This window comes from Cydia strobilella, chromosome 7 (assembly GCF_947568885.1).
Source record: "Cydia strobilella chromosome 7, ilCydStro3.1, whole genome shotgun sequence".
In the NCBI taxonomy this organism is placed as follows: Eukaryota; Metazoa; Arthropoda; class Insecta; order Lepidoptera; family Tortricidae; genus Cydia; species Cydia strobilella.
This window is the reverse complement of record NC_086047.1, coordinates 17,968,604-17,992,352: the sequence shown is the minus strand read 5'-3', so window position 1 is coordinate 17,992,352 and position 23,749 is coordinate 17,968,604. Positions and strand designations below refer to the sequence as shown.

General features: G+C 36.4%; 2 long non-coding RNA genes across 2 annotated transcripts in view; both read left to right on the top strand.

The window, feature by feature from the left end:
- The window catches only part of LOC134742691 (uncharacterized), a 132,675-nt gene extending 124,289 nt beyond the window's left edge, over nt 1-8,386 (top strand). Inside the window, exon 2 of the long non-coding RNA XR_010127955.1 lies at nt 8,281-8,386. This is a non-coding gene — a long non-coding RNA (uncharacterized LOC134742691). The remainder of the gene's footprint in view (nt 1-8,280) is intronic.
- LOC134742690 (uncharacterized) overlaps nt 1-23,749 on the top strand; it is a 272,093-nt gene that overhangs the window by 194,589 nt on the left and 53,755 nt on the right. The gene's annotated exons all lie outside the window — the stretch shown is intronic.

The following is a 23,749-nucleotide window of genomic DNA, read 5'->3' as shown; positions in this document are numbered from 1 at the left end:
TAGGTCGCTGCGCCAGAGGAGTAAGTAAGTATGATGTGGATATGACGTCAGCGCTTCTGTTTGAAGAAATGTCAGTTTTGAGACTCGATCATATTCATAACAAATGCAAATGATTTCCGGTTGAGCTTCAAAATGGCGAAGTCGTCATTAGTATTTTTTTGCTTACTATGCAATGAAGTAACGTGGAAATAAGTACCTATGCAGCTAATGAAATATTAATCTTAACGTATTTAACCATTGTTTAGTCAACATCCGTCAATCCATCGTGGCTATATTTGAAGTCCAGCTATCGTCCTTACTAAAAGCAAGTACCAAACTACGTCACGCTAGTAAGTATTATATTTTTTGACGAAATATTTTGAATTTGCTCTTTGATCATATCTGGACATGTGTTTTTTATCAAAGTTTTGTTGTTGGACAAATACGTTGTAGGTAACTGTTATGTGAGTAACTAGTAAAAGGAATAATAATTGAAAATGGAGGGATACTCAAACGAAATGTTTTTTTAGAAATATCTACCATAATTTGTCTTTGCTGGCTTCGTATTAAGTTAAAGGGATAAGCTTGTGAATTAATACTTACACAGTAATTAGTGATGTATTTTCCTTAAACCGGGGTAAAGGAGGGTGTTTGAAAAACGTGTTATATACCTTCCTTCCTTCCATGAGCAAATAAAATGCGGATACTAAAGTTCCAGCAAGAATCACGCAAAAAATTGTATCTCAAAGCAAAGCGACACTCCAACTTGCAAACAAGACAACCGCATCTGAAATTCAAATGCTGCACGATCCGCACAACTTTGATGTGGCGATTAGTGGAGCGGGTGTTATGTTAGTTATAATCTTATTCCTGTGTTAGTCTTGAACGTGAACGGTAAAAAGAATAAATAAATATTATAAGACAATATTACACAAATCGAACTAGCCAAGCTATATAGTCTTCATCTTCTCAAATCACTTTTTAGTCGAAATCTGTTGAACAAAAACCATTGTCTCTTTTGTGCGAACGGTCGGCCATTGTGTGTTATTGTGTGTGAGCGCCGCACGCGCCGCGGCACGCGCCAGCACGCAATGGCACACAAAGGCCGACAGCTCCCACAAAAAAAAACAATGGCTTTTGTTTAACAGATTACCGTCTTAGACAAAAAAGTCATTTGAGAAGATGAAGACCATGATGATTTATATATAAATACTTAATACATAGAAAACATCCATAACAGGAACCAATATTCGTAATAAACACACAGAACAACTCCCTTACCGGAATTCGAACTATAATTAAACACTATAACATAAATAAATGCATAAATGCTTTTGACTATGACTTTGACTATAACATAAGGTATTTTGGACAATGTTTACTTAATATTGAATAAAGAATCTTTATTGAACATTAACCAGACCGTGCGACGAAGCTTCCATCTGTTATATGAGCAAATAAAATGCGGATACTAAAGTCCCAGCAAGAATCATGCAAAGCGACACTCCAACTAGGCGTCTGAAATTCAAATGCACGATCCGCGCTACTTCGATGTGGCGATTAGTGGAGCGGGTGTTCTGTTAATTATATATTATTCAGCTTGTCCTGTGATGTTAGTCTAGAACGGGGCTTTCTTAGACAATTAAACAATGTTGAATGAAGAAACTTTATAGAAGATTGACAAAGACAGTGCGAAGTAACAAGCCGTCTCTATATTGATTAGACTTATGTGGTAAAATGTGAGAACCATAAAATTAATCTTTAAAAAAAAGTAAAACCGTCTTCAAAAGGGATAAAATAAAACATTATCTCGTTTTATATGCGCTCGCAAACTAATACGTTTGAAGTCGGTGCCAAGCTAATTTGCCTGCTTTTATGTGAAATACTTTTTATTAGGAACAAATACAGGTAAAACATACTAAAAATAAACAATAAACTTAAACTACTTATTGTTTGTCATGACGAAGCAATAATTATTAATTAATTATTAATGTTATGGTAGTTTGGTATCGTATGGTACCATTTAATATATTTTGCTGTTTAATACATTTTATATGTAATAATATGGCACAAATTCAATTTCTTCATTTATTCAACCAAAATTCAACCTTTAAAAGTTTAATCATCTGCTCATCCATTCTTAAAAGTAAGAATACTTTTCCTATTTTCAAAATATCTCGCTCCAACTCTTTCAAACGCACTCTAACATTCTAGTTTCACTATACTCCCCAGCGCAATATATCGACACTGTGCAACTTCATTACTTTCAGAGCATACTTTAAAACTTAAGAGCATACATAAAGAAGAGGTAATTGAAAAGATGTAGGAAGTTGCCTCGCCATTTGTTAGACGTTGGCTTCAGTGAAAAATTACGCAACGACGTGCGGAGTTCCGCAGGGGAGTATACTAGGTCCTCTACTTAAAATGATGAATTTTGGGAGCGCTGTTGAATAGACATGCGCGAAACAGTGCTCCAAAAAGTAATGCTATATCACATCACTTTTTCGAAAACGTAGTACACTGAGATATCACATCACTCATCACTCGAAACATGACCCGAACGTGAAACAGCGCTCCGGCGCGCGCGTGATGGTCAAATTACAGCATCTCCTACATTACGCAGCGCATTACAGCACTCTAGTGACTAGCGTGTCTCGTACCTATCCGTAATCCGTATCGCCGATCGATTTATTTAATTTATTACGCGTTGCGTTTTGTCACCGCTATGTGAAAGATTTTTTGTTAATTCTTATAAATCATAAAATATGCATAATTTATTATTATTTGCATAAAATTGATATGACACTGATACAGGTATGTAATTAATTATGTATGTAAGTTTTGCAGGTAGATATACCATACCTGCATTCAAATTGATTTCCCTTCATACTTTACCAAAATAAAATGGAACTCCAGGCTTAGGACTGGCAAACTTCTATAATTATTTTACTATTATTTACAATTTCATTTAAGTATATTTATAATTTAGTTCAAACAGTATAAATACACAAATCTAATTTCTACACTCAGTCTCGGTACGGTACGCACTAATTCACAATTAAATTAAAGGATAAACAAGTAACTCGTACTTAGTTTGCCGCGAACCGCGAAAGTCAACCAAACATTTCATAACAATATTAAAAAACGGTTTTGTTTTCGTCACATTCAAAATCTCAAACAAATTACTTGATTTAGCCGCATCCTTTTCGTACTATAAGAAAACATTATAAGCTCTACGCGGACGCACTAGAGTTTTAAATTTATTGCAGATGCAGAAAATCATATTCGTAAGAATATTAGTGAAATTTGCGACAACTTAAACGCAATCGGCCGAGCGGCCCGACCCGAAGTCTTCCGAAGATAGCCGAAAGAATCGCAAAGCGAGAGCGCGCGATCACTGAGTGCGAGTGCGAGCGAGATAACAAAGCATGGCTTGGCAAACAACCAACTGTGATGACACTATTGCAATTGGCATTATACATTACGCGCACTGTGTATAGAGTTGAACTGACCATTCATATCGGCGCGTCAATCTATTGAATTTATCTGGAATTGAAACCATTACGCGCGCTTCGGCGCGGGGCGTTCGGCTCGCGTGATGAGTGATACATGAAGTAATGGTTGATTTTTCCGTGTGATACGTAATGGCATATTACGCGTTCGAGAGATATCTCATTTGTGATATTACGAGCATTACTTACACATGTCTACTGTTGAACAAGTTACGACCTTCTGCAATTAAAAAGGAATAAATAACAGTAGACATAGTCAGCAATTGACGACCGGTCTGGCCTAGTGGTTAGTGACCCTGCCTGTGAAGCCGATGGTCCTGGGTTCGAATCCCGGTAAGCGATGAGCACAGATATTTGTTCCTGAGTCTTGGGTGTTTTCTATGTATTTATGTATTTGTATATTATATATATCGTTGTCTAAGTACCCACAACACAAGCCTTCTTGAGCTTACTGTGGGACTTAGTCAATCTGTGTAAGAATGTCCTATATTAAAAAAAAAAAAAAAAAAAAAAAACTTTTGAAGATGAGTTGTACGACTTGTACGGCGTACTATTTAATACTGTATGAATAATGGTCGTTAATTATACGCGTTAATAATTAGGTATATTGATAATCATAGCAGTTACTATAAGTTATCTAAGATAGAGTATTTAAGAATAAAACTGTGGTAGGTAGAAAGAAAGGGGGCAATAGGGAGTACTCTCTCCAGGTGTTATGCCTGGGGTCCGAAGTCCACTGAGAAGTAGTCAGAAGCAGTATATTATAGTAAGTGACATTTGAAACTCCGTAAGCGCGATGTAGGATTCTAACTAATTGCGTTCAAAGTAGCTAACGCCATCTGTTAGAACATTGTGGCACCACGTCGACAGTGACAGACGAGACGCCACAAAACAACTGCAATGGAGCATCACGTTAAGTAAAAAATGCAATGAACTTATTTACAGCAACGTAATATCCGTGTTAGTTAATAATAGCCTGCTGCTAATCATCTTGCGGGCGCTTTAGTGAGACACGCTGACAATGAATTTTCATACAACATTGCCAGTCAAGATAGTATTTAATTTAGCTTTGTAGTATTTTAAGTATCAGATAAAAATAAACCGGTCATAACCAGAAAAATATATTGAAGGAGGTATTCGTGGCCTGGCCTTAAAATTAAATGGTCTCAGTAAAATTTTGATGGTGTAAAAGTTATGATGTATACCGATAAATATTGCGAACACGGTGTAGACTTATTACTGTCGTAAACATAAAGTGTATCAAGCAAAGCGTGACATAAATATAAACTGGAGTTTTAGCTGATAATTTAGTAGCAGTACCAAAATTCCTAACAAGAACTCTTTAAGTCAAGGGTTCCTACTAAAATCAACATAATCATTTGTAAAAATTAATCTCGAGTAATTTATACTCATTATTAATATCAAAAACCATTTAGCGGTCATAATAGGATTAAAATTTATGCCAAACCTCATACATTGTCGTCATAATATGAAAAGTTGAATTAATTTGGTTTAAGTCAGCCTTCAAAGTGCAAGTTTAAATGAAAGCGCCGGATAATGAAAACAGATTTTCAGAGACCGAATTTGCGTTACCAATTTAACTCTTCATGAAGTTTCACGCTTTTGTTCTTAAAAGATAATAAGCTCATTAAACAGGATGTCGCAACACGGACACAGCAGCTTTCATATGCTGAGAATAAGCTTTAGCCCACACAGCGTAAAATTTAGTCATTATCTTCTGAAGCAAAATTTCCATTTTAAAATCGAAATCATTGATTTTATTTTGGTTTAGGATGAAATTTCAAAGAAAGTTAAATGTTCAAAAAATAGACGCCACAAGGGACCATAAGGGTGGCCAGTATTTTGCTTAACGCATTATCATTGCCATTCAACTTCTGGGCACACTGCCCATCGTCAGTGACTTGGAGGACGCGTTTTATTTATAGGGACTTTATTTTAAGTTAGTATAATTCTTTTTAAGCTTATAGTTTATTGCTTTTAGTATGTTTATTTGTGTAGTCTCATTAAATACATTAAATTTAATTAAACAGGAATTGTTCATCGAACTATTTTGATATTTTATGTATATACGTTTGTATGGATAAAGCTGTCGACCACTAAACAGTGATACAGTAATTTATTGGTAAAAGAAACATATACATTTACACGTCATTTCAATACTTAATTACTATTTACATTTTATTTATTATGGGTGTTTATATACAATTTATAATAACATCCACATCCACGATGACCATGATCCTCATTTATAAGGGAGCGACCACAGAAAGAGATAATAACTATACCATCTTAAACTACTACCATCTTACTACCATCATCTTAAACATTATTATCATTATCTTTACTATCATCTTAAAGTGTTGAAAAAGTAAGTCCGTCCAAGCTAACTCTGCATTTTGACGTGACAAAGTACCTTTTATTTCTTTCTTTCTTTTTTCTTTAAGTCTTAAATATAAAGTTACCTTTAACCTCACGTCTGTGTATGATTAGGATCCTTATTGAATTTTTAGTTTTTTGAATTTTTTCGAAAATGTTTTTTCCTGCTCTACAGTACAACCGAACCCAAGAGTTTGGACCACCCACATATGAAAGAGCATCCAAGTCCAATTCTCGCCTTTCCAGTATCTCCCAAGGCCGAGAATGCTTTCCGCGCTGGTGCTCCGTAATCCCGTATATATTCCATTAACTAGTTAGCTTTCCCGGCCCGAGCCAAGCGCCGGACGATAATCCACTTACTGATGCTGGTGTGAGCGAGACAGCTTGCTTACCGACAAGATTTGCTTTTATTTACTAGTACGAAAAAGTACGTTTCCTGGTTGTACAATGTCCAAGATATATTAATAAGTGAACAAAGTTTTGTACGGAGCACTAACAATTAACACTTATAACAACACTTAATCTAGATGAATATGCGTTTTTATTTACTTTAACGGATTAAACTTTAAAATTACCTCCGACGTTTCGAGGACGGCATTGTAGTAGTAGGAGTAATCACTTTATTGTACACAACACTTACGCGTGACGGTCATTTCTTCCGTCGCAAGTTTCGCGTGGCTTACCATATCTTTTGTTTCTTTCTAATTTCTTAGCTTTACATAAGAGACGCTTAATCTATAGATGATACAACTCTTATTCAGTATGTGTATGCGCCTAGGTCCTGAATCGAGGTTGGCACGCGGTGAAAGCGTGCGATAGCATTGTCATTAGCCATATTACTAGCATCAACTCTTAACTACCCAGAAATGAGTCTTAAGTCGTTCTAATAAGGTTTACGAATCGTCAGTGAATTGTGGAATGGATTAGCTATCACTATCGGGGCGTATTGACTGTGGATGTATGCTTTGTTTGTACTCTAGACATGTTTAAATGTACCATTCGATATCTGACTGCACCAGCATTACTGCTGCAGTAATCTTAAGATAAAGATAGTTTGTTATTTAAGTAGGCATATTACAATGCGCTTATGAACGATAAAGCTACGCCGGCTATAATCCTACACCTCAGCCTTTAGAACATTTAAATCCCCGCTTCAATTGGAGGAGGGTATCCCCAAATGGGACCGGCAACAAACTCGGCGGGACACATCTTTTCAAAATATTACATCTTATAATTAACATGCATTACGAGTAAATAAGAAATAAGAAAAATACGGCGTGACATTGATGCCGACTGCATTTCTGCCGCAATCTTCAAATATCTGGCATCAACATCGACTTTGACATCAAATCTTCGTGATAAAAATAAGGTATATATTATAGAGGCCTACTAAATTCTGATAATTAAAGAAGCTAAACATTTTAGAAACCGGGTGTCAGCATGGTTACATTTTTATCACCTGTCACTATACCTGTCACTTTCGCACTTACATACTTGTTAAAATGTGACAGGCATGGTGACAGGCGATGAAAATGCTACCGTACTAAGCCCGCTGGGTACACTCAGCATCGAAAGTAGCGGATCACACTACGCGTCTAAAGTAATCTAACAGCTTAACAAAAAGAGATATGTATGTAGGATAATATGAATGTTTCCTCTTTACTTAAAATTATTTCACACCGTGCACGAAATAAAGCACGGGATAATTACTAGAAAAACGTAGATAGCAGTTATTAAACACACATTCTATTTTAATAACAAAACTTCCGTGAGAAACATTAACATATTAAATATATCAATAACGGGTCACTTACGTATCGGGTCGGTACGGAGTGAAACATGTCGAGCGTTTTTCGACTTAAAATACGTGAGTGACCCGTTATTAATATACTTAACACAAATTCTATTAAATAAATCAGATTGAAATTAAATGAAAAAAGAGATAACCGTGACGTGACTATAATAATATCATTGTATAAACAGTAAAGGAAGTTCGAGTAGGAACTGTTGTCGTCGTAAATTTTCATTACGTACCAAATGCTCTTCGCGCTTGCATTCGGGGAAATGTTCACCTGAAACTAATGCAGTGCTAATGTTATATTATGCTATGTTTGCTGGGTGCTGTTTACTTATAATATATGTATCAGTTATTATTTTCCTTGTGTTGGTGTGGTGAACATTTTTATTGGCAAAATTTGTTTAACCATCGTGCCTTGAAACCCTCGCAACGCTCAAGATTCCGTTTTAAAAATGAATAAAAAATTGACAAATACAGACATAAGTTGCTCATTTTAGGGTTCCATACCCAAATTAAAACTAGACCCTACTCATAGTGTTGTGATGTTCTTCCTGCCGGTGAGTAAGGTTGCCAGAGCTCAACGAAAGTGCGGAGTGTTAGGGTCGGCAACGTGCATGTAACTCCTCTGGAGTTGCAGGCGTACATAGGCTACGGAGACTGCTTAACATCAGACCGTATGCTTGTTTGCCACCGACGTAGTATAATATCAGAAGACAACGAAAAAAGGATGTAACAAGACTGAGTTAATTCTAGAAGAGTGCAGGAAATGCAACATTATCTGCACATTAAGCCAGCCATAACAGTAACTCAAGGAGCGAATATAAATTATCCCAGTCGTTATCCACGAGGATGACACGTTAACTCTAAAATTGTACCAGCTAATTACATTAGAGCAGGGTTGTGTATATTCTCTCATATTTTACAAGCTTTGTTATTATTTTTTATTATAATACTTTGCCTGAACGGAGTGCCTCCAATTTACAGAAGCCATGATAACAGTTTGCATTCATTAATTGGTGTGTAGTGGTGAATATACGCGACAACGTACACCTACTTTGCTTATACATAGATACAGGAATAGATATATGTAACTCCGGATAAGTAAAGTGTAAGGAAAGAACGTGCCTCGGAAATCAAGAAAAAGTTATACTCGAATAGACACCTTTGCTATACTCGGGTAGATGGCGTTGGCGACACCGTTCGATATTTATAATTGTAACACATGCCAGTAACATATCAGTGAAAGAACACGAGTCACTCATGTGGCATTCTAAAAAAAACGTATCCATTGTATGTATAGGTATACATTTTTTTTTTGATATTTTTATACATTTTTTGTTTTAATTCTGTGTCGATAGATGGCAGTATATAAATAAAAAAACGTTCCTTTTTGTTGGTGAATTTCCCAGAATCGTTAACCCCGTGTCCCGTGCAAAAGCATTTTCGGGGAATTTCAGATATATTTGTTTATTTTTCAGTGACATAGCGAATAAAAAATGCACAGAAAATAGTCAACAATTTATGAAACAGAGAGAAAGTTTTTTATAGATTAGAACAAAACAAGTGCGAGTCGGACTCGCCCTTCGAGGGTTCCGTACTTTTTAGTATTTGTTGTTACAGCGGCAACAGACGTCATCTGTGAAAATTTCAACTGTCTAGCTATCACGGTTCATGAGATACAGTCTGGTGACAGACAGACGGGCAGTGGAGTCTTAGTAATAGGGTCCCGTTTTTACCCTTTGGGTACGGAACCCTTAAAACATGATAAAGGAGGAATACAAGATTTCATGTCTATCACAGGTGAACTGTGGAATGAGCATTCGCTCGCGGTATTTCCGAACCGAAATGTCCATCAAGAAAAGAGCGTACTCCCATCTTAAATGCCGGTGACGCACTTGTTACCTCTCTGGTGTTGCAGGTATCCATAGACGAGGGTAGTTGTTAATTGCAATTAACCATTAACCAGTACAAATTAAACCGTAAACCGTAACGGACGGTTACAGTTCACGGTTCAATTTGTACTGGTTAATGGTTAATTTTAATTGCATTAACGTTTCGGCCATCACTGCTGGCACTTAATTATATGTATGTAACCTGCTTTTCGACAAATAAACGTATTGTATTGTATTGTAAGGATATTTTTTTTGTTACAGGTAAGCTGTGAATCATAGTTTCATTTGCGAAAAGGTTAATTTAGAGAAATATACACGCTGGCTAAAACATAAGTGCATTCCCGTTGCCAGGGAGTTTTTGGGAATATACTGAAACTATAAAGCAAGTACCGGTTTAGTTTTACATTGTGAGTACGCGCTAAGCTTAACATGTTTACATACTCTTAAGTAACAGAAAGAAAGCTAATAAAATTGTTTTTTTTTTTTTTAAATTTAAGGTAATATTCCAATTACGACAGCATTGCAGACTGTATTATTGTATGAAATTATCGATTGAAAATTAAATTTCCTGGAAGAATCTACTAAACACAATGCTGTGCTGTAATGCTGCAGACAGCATTGCTGCAGTCTGTTTACTATTGCTGCGAGAAACGTCTATTTGACATCCGTCCTTGATACATATTATGACCTTTTCTTGCACAAAGAAGGCTGCAGTATTACAGCGCAGCATTGCTGCCAACTGTATTGCTAACGGAAATATCAATTTAAAAATCGATTTCCTGGATAATTGACATTTCTTGTAAGATTGAAGTCTGCAGCAACGCTATGCTGCATTTCCATTGCAATTGGAATGTTACCTTTAGCATGCGCAGTCGAATCAACGAGAAAGAAGTCTACAAGCTTATTTACCGTGTTAAATTTACATTTAAATAATATTGAAGGCGAAATATTATTACTAGCCCTATAAAATATCTTAGCTTCAATATTACCTACGTAGAACTTGGCGCCTTTTCAAGTCTTTAAAGTGGTCGAACTGACAAAACCGCAATTTGGACTAAACTTGGCCCGATTTTTTAAAACAAGGGATGTGTAAAGAAACTAGTTTCTGTACTTGTACCGTAAAATATAGACAGACCTACAGTTACTTTGCTCCTAAATTCGAAATTTAATTTAATTTTTAAAATTAGTAGGTAGATTGGTGATATACGAGTATTAAGGCTCGGCCAAACACAAGGCACGACGCAGCGCCGCGTCCGCGCCGCGTTTGCGCCGCGTGATGCCTGTTCAAACAAGTCGCGCGCGAATCGCGCCGGCCTCGCGCTCAACACGCAACATGCGCGCGCGGAAGGTTTCTCATTCACGTCCGACTGATGTGACCCAGCGTGCCGACGCGGGCCGCCGCGTCCGCGCCGCGTTCGAGCGCGTCCGCGCCGCGTGGACGCGCGCGACGGGGCGCGACAGAAGCGGGGCGCGATGCCGGCGGGACGCAGTCTTTACTGTTTGACGTCGCTAACCTGTTAGCATGGGCGGCGGTCGCGCCGCGCGACCGCGGCGCTGCGTCACGCCTTGTGTTTGGCCGACCCTTAAGTATACCATGGTTGCAATAAATGATTACTTATGATTATGCTTATTATGATAAGCCAAATGAAAGTAGACCATTACGTACGGAATATTATTTAATATTTTAAATATTTACCACTAGTTTTTCGGTGAAGGAAAAACATCGTGAGGTTAATAACCTCTTATTAACCGAAATTTCATACAAATAAAAACCGGTTTGCATTCTCTAGTACATATATAGGCTGAAGTATTATACTATTTTATTTTGCTCTCAGGAAGCACTACATAAAATGGTGGTATTTCAAACTATTTTTAGGGTTAGGTCAGTTTGGTTGAAATCAAACAAATATTAATCTTACATATTCAAAATCACAAAATATTAAAAGAAATAAACCTGTATTAAAGTAAAATCTATTTTATTATATACCTATTCTATCATTATGTCCTTAAAATCGGCACTCAAATTAATTGCCGATTCAATCTAATCAAATCATTCGATTGATTCGATTCCCTCTCTCAATGGATTTAAATGGAAGATCAGAAATTCCCTTTCATCGTTTCAACTCAATTAGGCAAATAACTACATTTATTAGTAAGAAATGAATTCATGTTTCGAGAAAGCTTTCGGATTTTAAATGGAAGGTTTGCTTATCTTTCAACACTGACGTTTTAATTTAATTGATTAGGACTTAAAAACTCGTCTTGCAACTCTTTTTTACTCTCTTTTGCGCAAAGCCCTCCAGCGGCCCATTTCTCGAACGGTATTAGACTAATAATATTAGTCCACGAACTGTCAAGTCATATGGGTTACCATGGCAACACACTAATAATATTAGACCAATATCGTTAGATGGGCCCCAGGGGCCGGCCCATTTCTCGAACGATATTAGACTAATAATATTAGTCCACGAACTGTAAAACCGTATGCCATGACAACACACCAATAATATTAGACTAATATCGTCGGAGGCCCGATTCGAACTGTGTCTTCAGCTTATTATATCCTCCTAAGTCCCAGCTTTTTTTAAACGTCATAGTCCTAGAGGCCTCTTGTTCATTTTTTTGCACATAATAAATATTTGCTGTCAGTCCTGAACAGACTATTTACAACTCTATGGAATAGAATACTCCGCGCTTTGAAAGCGGGGCGCATCTAAACATTTTGTACCGAAATATGTACTATCGGTGTTTATTACCATAGTAATTTACTTAATGCTGGGACTGAAGGGTGACTTTTATTATGTACAAAATTTGATACCGCAGGACTTAGGAGGATACGGCTAACTGTAGGGCTTGGTCACATTCACAACTTTTACAACTTCGTTTTACACCGCGCACTGTCTGTCTTTCATTTGAGCAAAGTTTATTACGATCTCAGAGTCCCAGCCCACTCAGTCATCATTAGACGCCGGCCATTAAGATGTTCCCTTCAACCACTTCAAAGGAATCGGTCATCTTGTGACACCTAGTAAATATATACCTTAGCGCACTGGAAATACTAAGCGAATCTGGGGTTATTGCTCTTTGTGGAGGTCATATTGCATTTATTTATTAGCATTTGAAAATGGGTGTTATAAGTTTAACGTGTGTATTTGTCTGTCTATGTTATCTTTATGAGTCCCCCGTAAGCTCAGTTCTCCCTACAAACGTTAGTTACGCTCTCATTTAAAAACGACTAGCTAGATTGCTCTGAAACTTTGTACTTACAAAATAGGATAGAGTATATCTAGTCCCGTAATTAGTATATGTAGCTTCATAGTTAGTTAAAAAAATACAGCGAATTTAAGTTTTTCAAACAACATTTGGTTATGCTCTATTTCGTTTGTTTTATAAATTACTAGCTTTTGCCCGCGACTTCGTCTGCGTGGACTTAGTAACCCCAGCTAGTGTAAGAATAGCGCCTGGAGAAAATCTTATAGCAATTATTCAATTTGAGCATATTATGCACACAAATTAGCAGACACTTTATTAATTATCTCAATTCCACCCCGCTTTTTACTTTCTTAAGGGATGATTTTCGGAATAAAAACTATCCTATGTCCTTCTCAGGGACTCAACCTATCTCTATGCCAAATTTCATCTAAATCGATTCAGCGGTTTAAGCGTGAAGAGGGAACACACAGACAGACAGACAGACAGACTTTCGCATTTATAATATTAGTATGGATAAGCTGGAGCTAGTTATATAAACAATTATTTTATCGATAAACACATTGTTTATCGATAAAATACCTCTGTTATTTTAATTAGCTATTCATGGTGACCATGATGACGACCGGTCTGGGTAGTGATCCTGCCTGTGAAGCCGATGTTCCTGGGTTCGAATCCCGGTAAGGGAATTTATTTGTGTGATGAACACAATTATTTGTTCCTGAGGCATAGGTGTATTCTATGGATATAAGTATGTATATAGGTATATAAGTATGTATCTCGTCGCCTATCACCCATAATACAAGCTTTGCTTAGTTTGGGGCTAGGTTGATCTGTGTAAGATGTCCCCTAATATTTATTTATTATTTATGAAAACAACACATAAAAAAAAACTAACTTCGAGACTTTTCCGAGTGCACACTGGCATTAACAGTGGTCAAAATTCATGAAAAACCTTAATTTGGCAATAACTTGAAAACCGTGCCACTTTTACTGGGGTCACGTTAAGTTGGTTTGCGTCCTCTTGGCCTGGTCTACCTCCAGTGTCACGTGACGTGTCACTTATGGGACACCTGTAAATTCAACGGTATAGTTATACATGTATATTGTTCTGTTCTGTTTGCGTGTGAAATCGATACCATTTATGATTGCTCGAGTCTGCTACATTTTTTATCGAATGGCCAGCCAGTTTGCTACCACGGAATGTGTTATTCAGGATTGGACACGGATTGGACAACACGGACGCGAGGAGCGAAGCTGGTTTTTATTCACTTGGTTTATCGTTTGAACCGGTTTTCTGTAATCGAAATTAAACTATCGTGAGACATATTTCAAAATATTTAGATCGGTACGATTTCACTCACTATTGAAAGTATTGAAACCAACCGCCGCGGACACTCGTGCCTAAGGAAGGATTCCCGAATCCGAAACATGTCGCCAAAAGCGATTAAAAACAATAGTGAGTGAAACCGTACCGATCTAAATATTTCGGTTTTCTATACTTTTGATGTACTACTTACTAGTACTTATTACTTTTCACCTCAGCAGCTCGAACAAGCGTACTTTCGTCACTCCCTGGAGTGAGGAAAGTGCGACTTTCCTCACTCCAGGGAGTGAAACAATGTAGCTTTTTAATTTAGTGAAGGCCATGAACTTCATACTTTTATTACATTTTTTTTATGGTCCGGTCCGGTCCGGTCTCGTCTCGTATCGTATCGTATCGTATCGTATCGTACATATTATAATAGTTTTTTTTTCTGTTTATTCTGTGTAATTCGAAATACATTTTAACCTTTAATATACTACTGAGGTGAAAAATTATGTGTGCAACACGAGAGCAAAGTTATTTTACATCTCGTGTTTTTGAGTCCCTCGCTACGCTCAAGATTCTATCTTAGAATCACTCGCTTCGCTCGTGATTCAATTATAGAATCTTTCGCTTTCTCGGGACTCAAAATAAACACTCGCAAGAAAAACCAACTTTCCTCTCTTTTTGCACAAATAACTATTGATTTACTATTACTTCTTTAAATTTTAAAGACAAACTGAAATATTTATCATGAATAGTGTCTCACGCCGACTATGTTAAGATGTGCAGATGAGACAAAAATCTTATCTCAGGTACGGAGAGAGAGGGGTGAATGTGTAGGAGTAGAGGTTTTAAAGTTTGTCAAAGGACTGTCTCATTTCAAAAATAGACAGAGGGAATTATACTATCTTTGTCTTACACTAATACTAGCGCCCAAAAGAAAGGGATGAGTACAATTTTCCTGGTTGTTAGTACTGACGAATTGGTTTGACCAACTATATCTAATATTTTCTTCCTCATTAGTCAAGGTTGTAGGAGATGTGTGTATCATTTTCATATAAAACAAGCTAATGGAATTCTATTGTGATGATCAAATGTGTATCTTTAAAAAAATCGGCCAAGTTATTACCGACGTTTTGTTTTCCTAAGCACATTATTTTTTTTAAATTTATTTAACGGTCAAATTGGACAAGATGAAAGCGAGGAGGCGAAGCTGGTTTTATTGACTTGTTGTACCACTTGGTCTATTATAGCACTTGATCTATTTATGTAGAATAATAAAGCAGCGACTTAACTAAAACCCATTTTATTTTGAAACAAAACAAATTCGAACTTATAAGTAAACGTTCTTGTTTGTTTGTTGTTGTCGGTAGTGAGTCTTGCTGAGCTTACTGCGTAAAGTTGGCTTAAAATAGTTATTGATTATTGGCTAGCGACCCGCCCCGGCTTCGCACGGGTGCAATGCTGATGTACTATACATATAAACCTTCCTCTTAAATCACTCTATAAATTTAAAAGAAAATAGCATCTAAATCCGTTGCGTAGTTTTAAAAATCTAAGTATATGTACATAGGGACAGACATCCATCCAGACAGCACGGGCCCATTTCACGAACGGTATTAGTCTAATATTATTAGTGTGTTGCCATGGTATATGCTAATATTATTTAGATTTAGATTTAGATTCATTTATTTCTCAATAAGTATTACATGTTTCTATTACAATCGAATAGAATAGAATAGAATAGAATAGAATAGAATTTGTTTATTCATTATAAAAACACAATACAAATTTGTATCACAAACTTATACGTATTTTAAATAATTATCGTCAAACATCATAATATTCATAATTATATAAGTACATATGTACATTACAATATAAAAATGAATACATATTAAGATCGTCAATATATAATAATGTTGACGGTCGATGACGGTTATTACTTATTAGTCCACAAACTGTCAAATCGTATGAGTATACGATTTGACAGTTTGTGGACTAATAATATTAGTCTAATACCGTTCGAGAAATGGGTCCCAGGAAGCGACTTTGTTTTATACTAATATGTAGTGAAATACGGCCATCTCCATCCCCGTCCATTCTCCATGCAATATATACAAAAGCTCCGCCGAACCGGTTAATTTCACGGTGGGCAAAGCAAGTGGGTCCCAGTTGAATGCTAGTTTTTCAATTTGCCGAATTGCTACGCGGATCGTGGAAAAATATTGCAATTTTATTCATCGCAGGGCTGGCGATTTGTCAGGCTTATGGTGGTTGCGCGAGATAAAAGGTTTTGTGCGCAGTGTATGATTTCATTTTATCAAAGTCCTACTGCGGTTTAAAATGAGAAAAAATGGCGTTGAAAATCTAGAATTAGGTAGAACTTAAATTTCAAAGTCGACGGACGACTGGTCTGACCTAATAGTGGCGGAAGATGGTTCTGGGTTCGAATCCCGGTAAGGGCATTTATTTGTGTGATGAGCACAGATATTTGTTACTGAGTCTTGGGTGTTTTCTATGTATATTATATATATCGTTGTCTGACTATACCTACAACACAAACCTTCTTGATGGTTCCACATTTTAAAACCGCCATTACTCAAAATGTTACTAAAGTGACTAGACATGTTATTTCCGTGTACCCTTCAATATAATATTTAAATATGTATCGAAAAAAGTTTTTTTTGTTCATTGCGAAAAATAAGATGTCACATCACGAAATTTAGGTACCTAATACACTATGTTTTCTTTAAATGGCTGAACAGCTTTTGAATCTATTCATATATCGCCAGTGATATACATTTACCTCCTCATTCATAAAACTTTACGGGCCTGATTTAGTTAAATTATATTTTATCCCTCCTCCCAAAATGACAGATAAAGACAAACGATTCACAGCTAAGTATTTTATGAATAATGCCATAACAATACTTATAATCTAGATCAAGTCGCAAGTCATTGTTATTAAATACTTATGTTCTATTGAACTCTATTTTAAGTTAACTTTTCAGCTTGCTAAGTATCTAACTTATAATGCATTATAAACTGTCTTATAACTAAAGATAAGATAAGATAAAAAATGTTTTTATTGCACAGAACGAATACAATTATACTCTATTATATATAAGTTAGATACTTTGCAAAATAAGGGAAAAATAGCGGAATAAGCTTACCTCTTGGCAACCCTAGCTCCCGATACGCAAGGCACTGCCGATTGCGTCTACTTTAAAATCTTTCACCAGTAGAGGGTTCCGCAAATACCTGCCCTGACCGCTCACATAATATTTGCTGAATCTGGGGACTGGGAGTATAATGTTCAGGTCAGTAGGAACTCTGGTGCTGTTTGCTTCACTTTATATTTTTAGTGCAAACGTTTACGGCAAATCTATGTTAATAGTGTTGAGTTGCTTTTGAGTGGTCTAATGCTGGATTTAAACGCTTGGCAAGTCGAAAAGCATCCACAATCACATGCGTGTGAACGGTGTGACTTGGCTTGTGTGTGTTTGCAAGAGCTTGGGCCCGTTTATCAAAAGCTTGTAGCTTGTAATACAAGTGGAAGTCCCTTTTTGACAGCTTTTGTTAGAAAGGGACCTCCACTTGTATTAGCAGCTACAAGCTTTTGATAAACGGGCCGCTTGTCGCCGATCCGGACCAGTGTCGGTTTTTGAACACAGACCAAAACAATACAACCTGTCCGGAATACAATAACGTACTTGATAGCGTGTACATGGCATTCAAGCGTTAGTGCAGGCTTAGAGCATGTAGTTGTTTGCCAAGTTTCGGCAAGCGTGTAAAAGTCTAACCTCATCGCAGACTAGATATTTAATTTCTAGAAATAACTGCATTTAAATATCTTATGAATAATCACTTTTTAACCGACTTCATAATATGCAATGGTTGTGATTGTGACGAAGCATATTTGGATGGCAGCTGCGGCTGCATTACTGTTACAGCATTACTGCTGCGGCGTCGACGCAGGCACTGTCACTGTCAGTTTCTCTGACAAAATGAGTGACGGATGGAGCGTTTTAATCGCAGAATGCTAAAGTCTCAACGAACGTGACTCATTTTAATAAACTAATTGATAGTGTTAGCTCCTGCTTCCGATTGTAACCTTAAATTGTTACATTCTGCTTCAATATAAATTCAAATCTACATAGCTTTCAAACCTAGTTTTTGAGTTTATCGCGAACACAAAGTTATAGATAGACAGACGCGGTGGGGGACATTGTTTAAAAACATTTATAAGAACTAAGTCTTTCTTCTTGCACATTGTGAGAAATGGACAAGAGTCGCTGGACAAGACGAGTCCTTGAATGTAGGCACAGAGCGGACACCCGAGGGAGCGGGAGACCACCGCTGCGATGGGTGGACGACATCCGACGACACGGAGGTCGGGACTGGATGAATCGGGCTCAAGATCGACGGGAGTGGAAGAAGAGAGAAGAGGCCTACATCCAAGATTGGATCACCAAAAGGCCACCATGATGATGATGAAGTCTTTGTTTTAAATATAAGGATTGAAAAGTCTTTTAAAATGAAATAGATGTGACCAAACATATTAACGGGGCTTGATCACAGGAACCTAATTGCTTTAAGTGCTTTGGTATTGGCGGTTGCGCGGTAGCTCCAACAGTCTGTTGCGTGTGCTGGCCGAGAGGCTAGACTGCCCGTTCCAACACCACTGGATGCTGTTTCATGTACAGCGGTAGTGTTTGGAATGTGGCAGTCGTCAGTATGTAAATAGTTAAATGTGATGTATATTTTTATTTGTAATTTAATGTAATGCAGGATCTTGGGGTGCGGAGGCTAAGGAGTTTGTGTGGCAATTGGGTCGGCGACTAAGAGAAAGGGGTGGCGATCCTCGCTCCGGATCGTATCTGGTCCAACAGATCTCCTTGGCAATTCAACGGGGCAACGCTGCCAGTTTCATGGGGACTTTTGGACCGGCTACGGTCCGAAGTGGGGACTTGGCCTAGTTTAATTTAGTGTTTAAGATTGGATGGAAGATGGATTACAAAAGGACTTATAAAATCTAGCAGGACGAAAAGAAAACTTAGAGCCTTGTACTATAAAGAAAAAACTACCCAAAGTAGGCTAGAATTTAATTCATATTCAAAACTGTTGAAAGCATGCGTTATTATATCCAAAAAAAATGTTAACAATAAATATGTACATAAATCGAAAAATAAATGCGGAGCAGTTTGGAATATCATTAAAAACAAGCATGATGGCAATACATCTCGACAAGAAATCGACTCCATCGAGTTCGATTCTAAAACCATAACCAACCCAGCTGAAATTGCCAAGGTATTCAATGACTTCTTGATTGACTCAACGAACGTCAACATTAATGCTAAAACGACAGCACGCGGTCAAAAGCCATCATTGAAGGTTGAAAGACTTCGGGATAGTTTATTCCTAATGCCATGCACAGCAGATGAAATAGAGAAAATTATTAAATCATTAAATAATACAAACTCTGTAGGCTTTGACGGTATAGCAACTAGTGTCCTCAAAGAGTGTGTTTCGGAGATCTCTCCAATTTTGACTCATCTAGTCAACCTATCCTTCATTGAAGGTACTTTTCCTAAACGGCTTAAGAAATCCATAGTAAAACCTATTCACAAGAAAGGTAGTAAAACTGACGTAAGGAATTATCGACCTATAACACTGGTTCCGATTTTTTCTAAAATATTCGAACGAGCGTTCCACAATAGAGTTACCCAATTTTTGAATAAATTCAACATAATTGCCCCGGAACAAAATGGGTTTCAGAAGCAAAAATCGACTACGCATGCATCATACTCACTTGTTCGTAGAATTACTCAATATATTGATGATAAAATACCAGTAGTAGTAACATTTTTTGATATGACTAAAGCATTCGACTTTGTTGATCACAAACTGTTGATTCAGAAGTGCCAACATTATGGACTTAGAGGACCTGCTCTTAGCTGGATCGAGAGTTATCTGAGCAATCGTATGCAATGTGTCGAATTAAATAAACTTGACAATTCCAACCTTAATGCCGCTTATCGATCGGAGTACAGATGCAATGGGTACGGGGTCCCTCAGGGAAGTATTCTTGGTCCACTGTTGTTTCTTTTATACATAAATGATCTACCTAAGGAGACACAGTACTCGATGTCCCTGTTTGCTGACGATATAGCCGTTATAATACCTGCTGATGACACAACAGTTTCTTATACAAACCAATTGAATGAAACAATAAACGCAATAGACTCATGGTTAAACAGAAACAACTTACAAACTAATACATCAAAAACATGTTATATTCAGTTTCGGAACTACAAAACGGAACCAATGGACTTAGAACTACATTGTCGGAATCAGATAATTGAGGGAGTTAACGAAATGAAGTTTTTAGGCATTATCGTAGATCAACACTGTACATGGAAAAATCATGTAAAACTAATATGCGACAAACTCGATAGGTTTGTCTACGCTTTAAAACAGCTTAGGACCGTAGCTGGAGAAAAAACAGCATTGCTTGCCTACCATGGCTATGTTGCATCAGTGTTAAGATATGGCATATCAATATGGGGCAATTGCACAGATGTTAATAAAGCGTTCTTGATTCAAAAAAGTGTGTTAGAGCGGTATGCGGAGCTAAGCCGAGAGACTCTTGCCGACCTTTGTTTAGGAAACTTGGACTGCTAACCTTATTTGACATGTACATACCAGAATTAGGGTGCATTGTACGGAAACTTCCACTTTATTTTAAACCGTCATCTACTAACAATTGATTAAGAGCCAGGGATGAATTTAAGCTACAAATGCCCCTATGTAACACCTCTTTATTTAAAAAAAACTGCTATGTAATGAGTATTCTTGTGTACAATAAGTTGCCATATGAAATCAGACAATTACCTGACAAATTATTTACCACCAGATTACACAAATGGCTAAAAGACAAATGCTTTTACTCATTAAACGATTTTCTGACTGATTCTGTTTACTAGACACTAGACTAGATATAATTATAATACTTAATGGATTATTAAATAATATACTTGAATGTATGTACTATTAAACTTTATGTGATTTGTTATAAAAAAAAATATGTGACTTGCATGTTATATTAATCATTTTAATAAATTTGTTTTTCAATATTAATTTTGAAATTGTAATAAAAGTTCTTATTTAGTTTTAAATTTGCATGACATTTTTTTGGCTTAACATGTGATACTAAATCAATTAATTTATAACATCTGTATGTAATTACCATGTTTAAGCAAATAAATATTTCATTTCATTTCATTTCATTTCATTTCATTGACAAAGCCTGTTGCGGATTATATCATTTGTTAGTAGGTGACGAAGCCTGTAACTGATTTATTGTTGTAAGCACTTGACGAAGCCTGCGTTGCTGATCATGAACTATGTGTTGTATATAACAAATGATTAATTAGTCTGTAAGTTGCTAACGTAGAAAATAAGTTTGTTTGCATTTGCCTGAAATAAATAATTGAATTGAATTGAATTGAATTAAATTGTAAACTTGGTGAACAGAACTTAGTCTGAATTTCTTCTTTAGAAAACTTGAGGAAAACTTATCAATAAAGCAAATTAAATGTGACAATTGTAACAATTTCAATACAATACAAAGGCAATTTATTGTTTGAATGAAACTAAGTTTCTGCAAGACTAAAATGTAAAACTATTATTAAATAACTTAGAAATTTTACTAAGTTACCTAGTAAAGAAATTCAAATAAGTGCTGAACTCGAATTTAAGTAATCGAACTAATTTAAAACTAGTGCTGAATTGAATGGTTTGTCACAATCTTGAGCGATCACATGTGAAATTTTATACAGTTTTTTCAAACTATGGAAATTTTCGCTTCAGAGTGGGTGGACATATCTTTGTCTTAGAATCTCGCTCGAGACAGTAAAATTAAAATTTGTCATTTTGTTATCAAAATGTGCAAGTTTCGATTAAAATCCAAGGTATTTTTTTTTTCACTGAACGCAAATTTCAATACTCCCGTTAATTTTTCTTGGGTATATATACATAGTAACTGTACTATCCGAGTCCTAATTGTATTTGTACGTAAAACTAGGACAACGTATATCGCACACAACTATGTCAAACAAAGCAAAACTATGTTAATATACCATGCCACTTACATCGCTGGCACTTAGGCCCGTTTTTGCAGGGCATCAGAAATTCAGATCCGGCGCGAGGACCATCCACTTAAGGCCCATTTAAATTATACGAGTTTCTCTGACGATTTTAGGCGAGAAAATGGAAACGTGAGTGATTTTTTTTTGTGCATTGAGGCCCTAATTGAGTCCTAATTTAATTTGTCTGCCTTTTAATTAATTACTTTGTAACAAAGTTAGTTGTTATCTATAAATTGTATATACACATGTCAATCACAATGAAAAAATCAACGATGATCAACTCTTATAGAACTTTATAGATTGTAATAATGTAGTACGTCCCACAATAAAAAAGGAAAAAATATATTAACATTAAGGTTACTGTTAGATATTTCCTGAGACTGTTCCTATTAGTAATATAGACTGGTTTAGTTGTAGGCTTGACAGCCTACACCGAGCCTAAAGTAGTAAAGTGAGATAGAAATATATAGCTCTCTGACGTTGAGTGTGCTTAAAGAGTTTATTTATGATATTATTGTAATTTAATGTTTTGTTAATAACATACTTAAATGAGTAGGTAACTTTCGTAGGTAGGTAAATGGATGGTAGATGTGTCTGATGGTAAAATCGGTTTCCTGATCTGCTGTACTATGTTCCCACTAGGGGGAGTACAAATATTGGCAAAACGAATGACAGTCCTCATCTACCATCCATTTGTGTAACAAAAGTTACTCATATAATTTCTTATGATACGATTTTAACCGAAAGTTCGGTCAGAAATCGTACCCTGTAAATGTCCTGTAAGTGTGCAACTGACTTCCTGGCGACGCGCCAATAACATAATATCATAACATTTTCCGGATATCCGACCTCTTGTTTTTTTGTTATTGTTTTTTTTTGGGGTTCCGTTACGGAAGGAATAGTTGAACATCCTTACATGCTTGACTGGGATATTTTATTATAATATCTAAGTTATTTAGTGACGTTTTCTTGGCTTGGCAACTTTTGACAAAAAAAGTTTGACAATGTTGGATTGATAGCATGACTTACCGGTCAATTCGAACAACGATGTAATTACTAGATACTTAAAGAGAACGACACGAGATCTAATAGTTACGTTATAGTTTATTTCTCAACAAGTTATCTTTTGCAGCTCGATTCGAGAAACCAATTGTCATTTCACGCTACAATCCATTAGATATCCATTGGATGTCTATAGTTGGTCAAACCAAATTGGCAGTAAATAAGAACCAAAAAAACTATACTCATCCTTTTCTTTTGGGTGCTAGTACTAGTGTAAGACAAATATAGTATGATTCTCTCTGTCTGTTTGAAATGAGACAGTCCTTTGACAAATTATAAGTAATATCTTAAGCAAATCTTAAAGAGATCGTTCAAGAGGACATCCGGAATCGCGGAAATGTCAAATTTGACATGACTTTCTTAAATATCTCGTTATCGTTTCTGTTTCATATCTAGTGGATATCTTGATTATTGTTCGAATTGGCCTTTAAAAGACA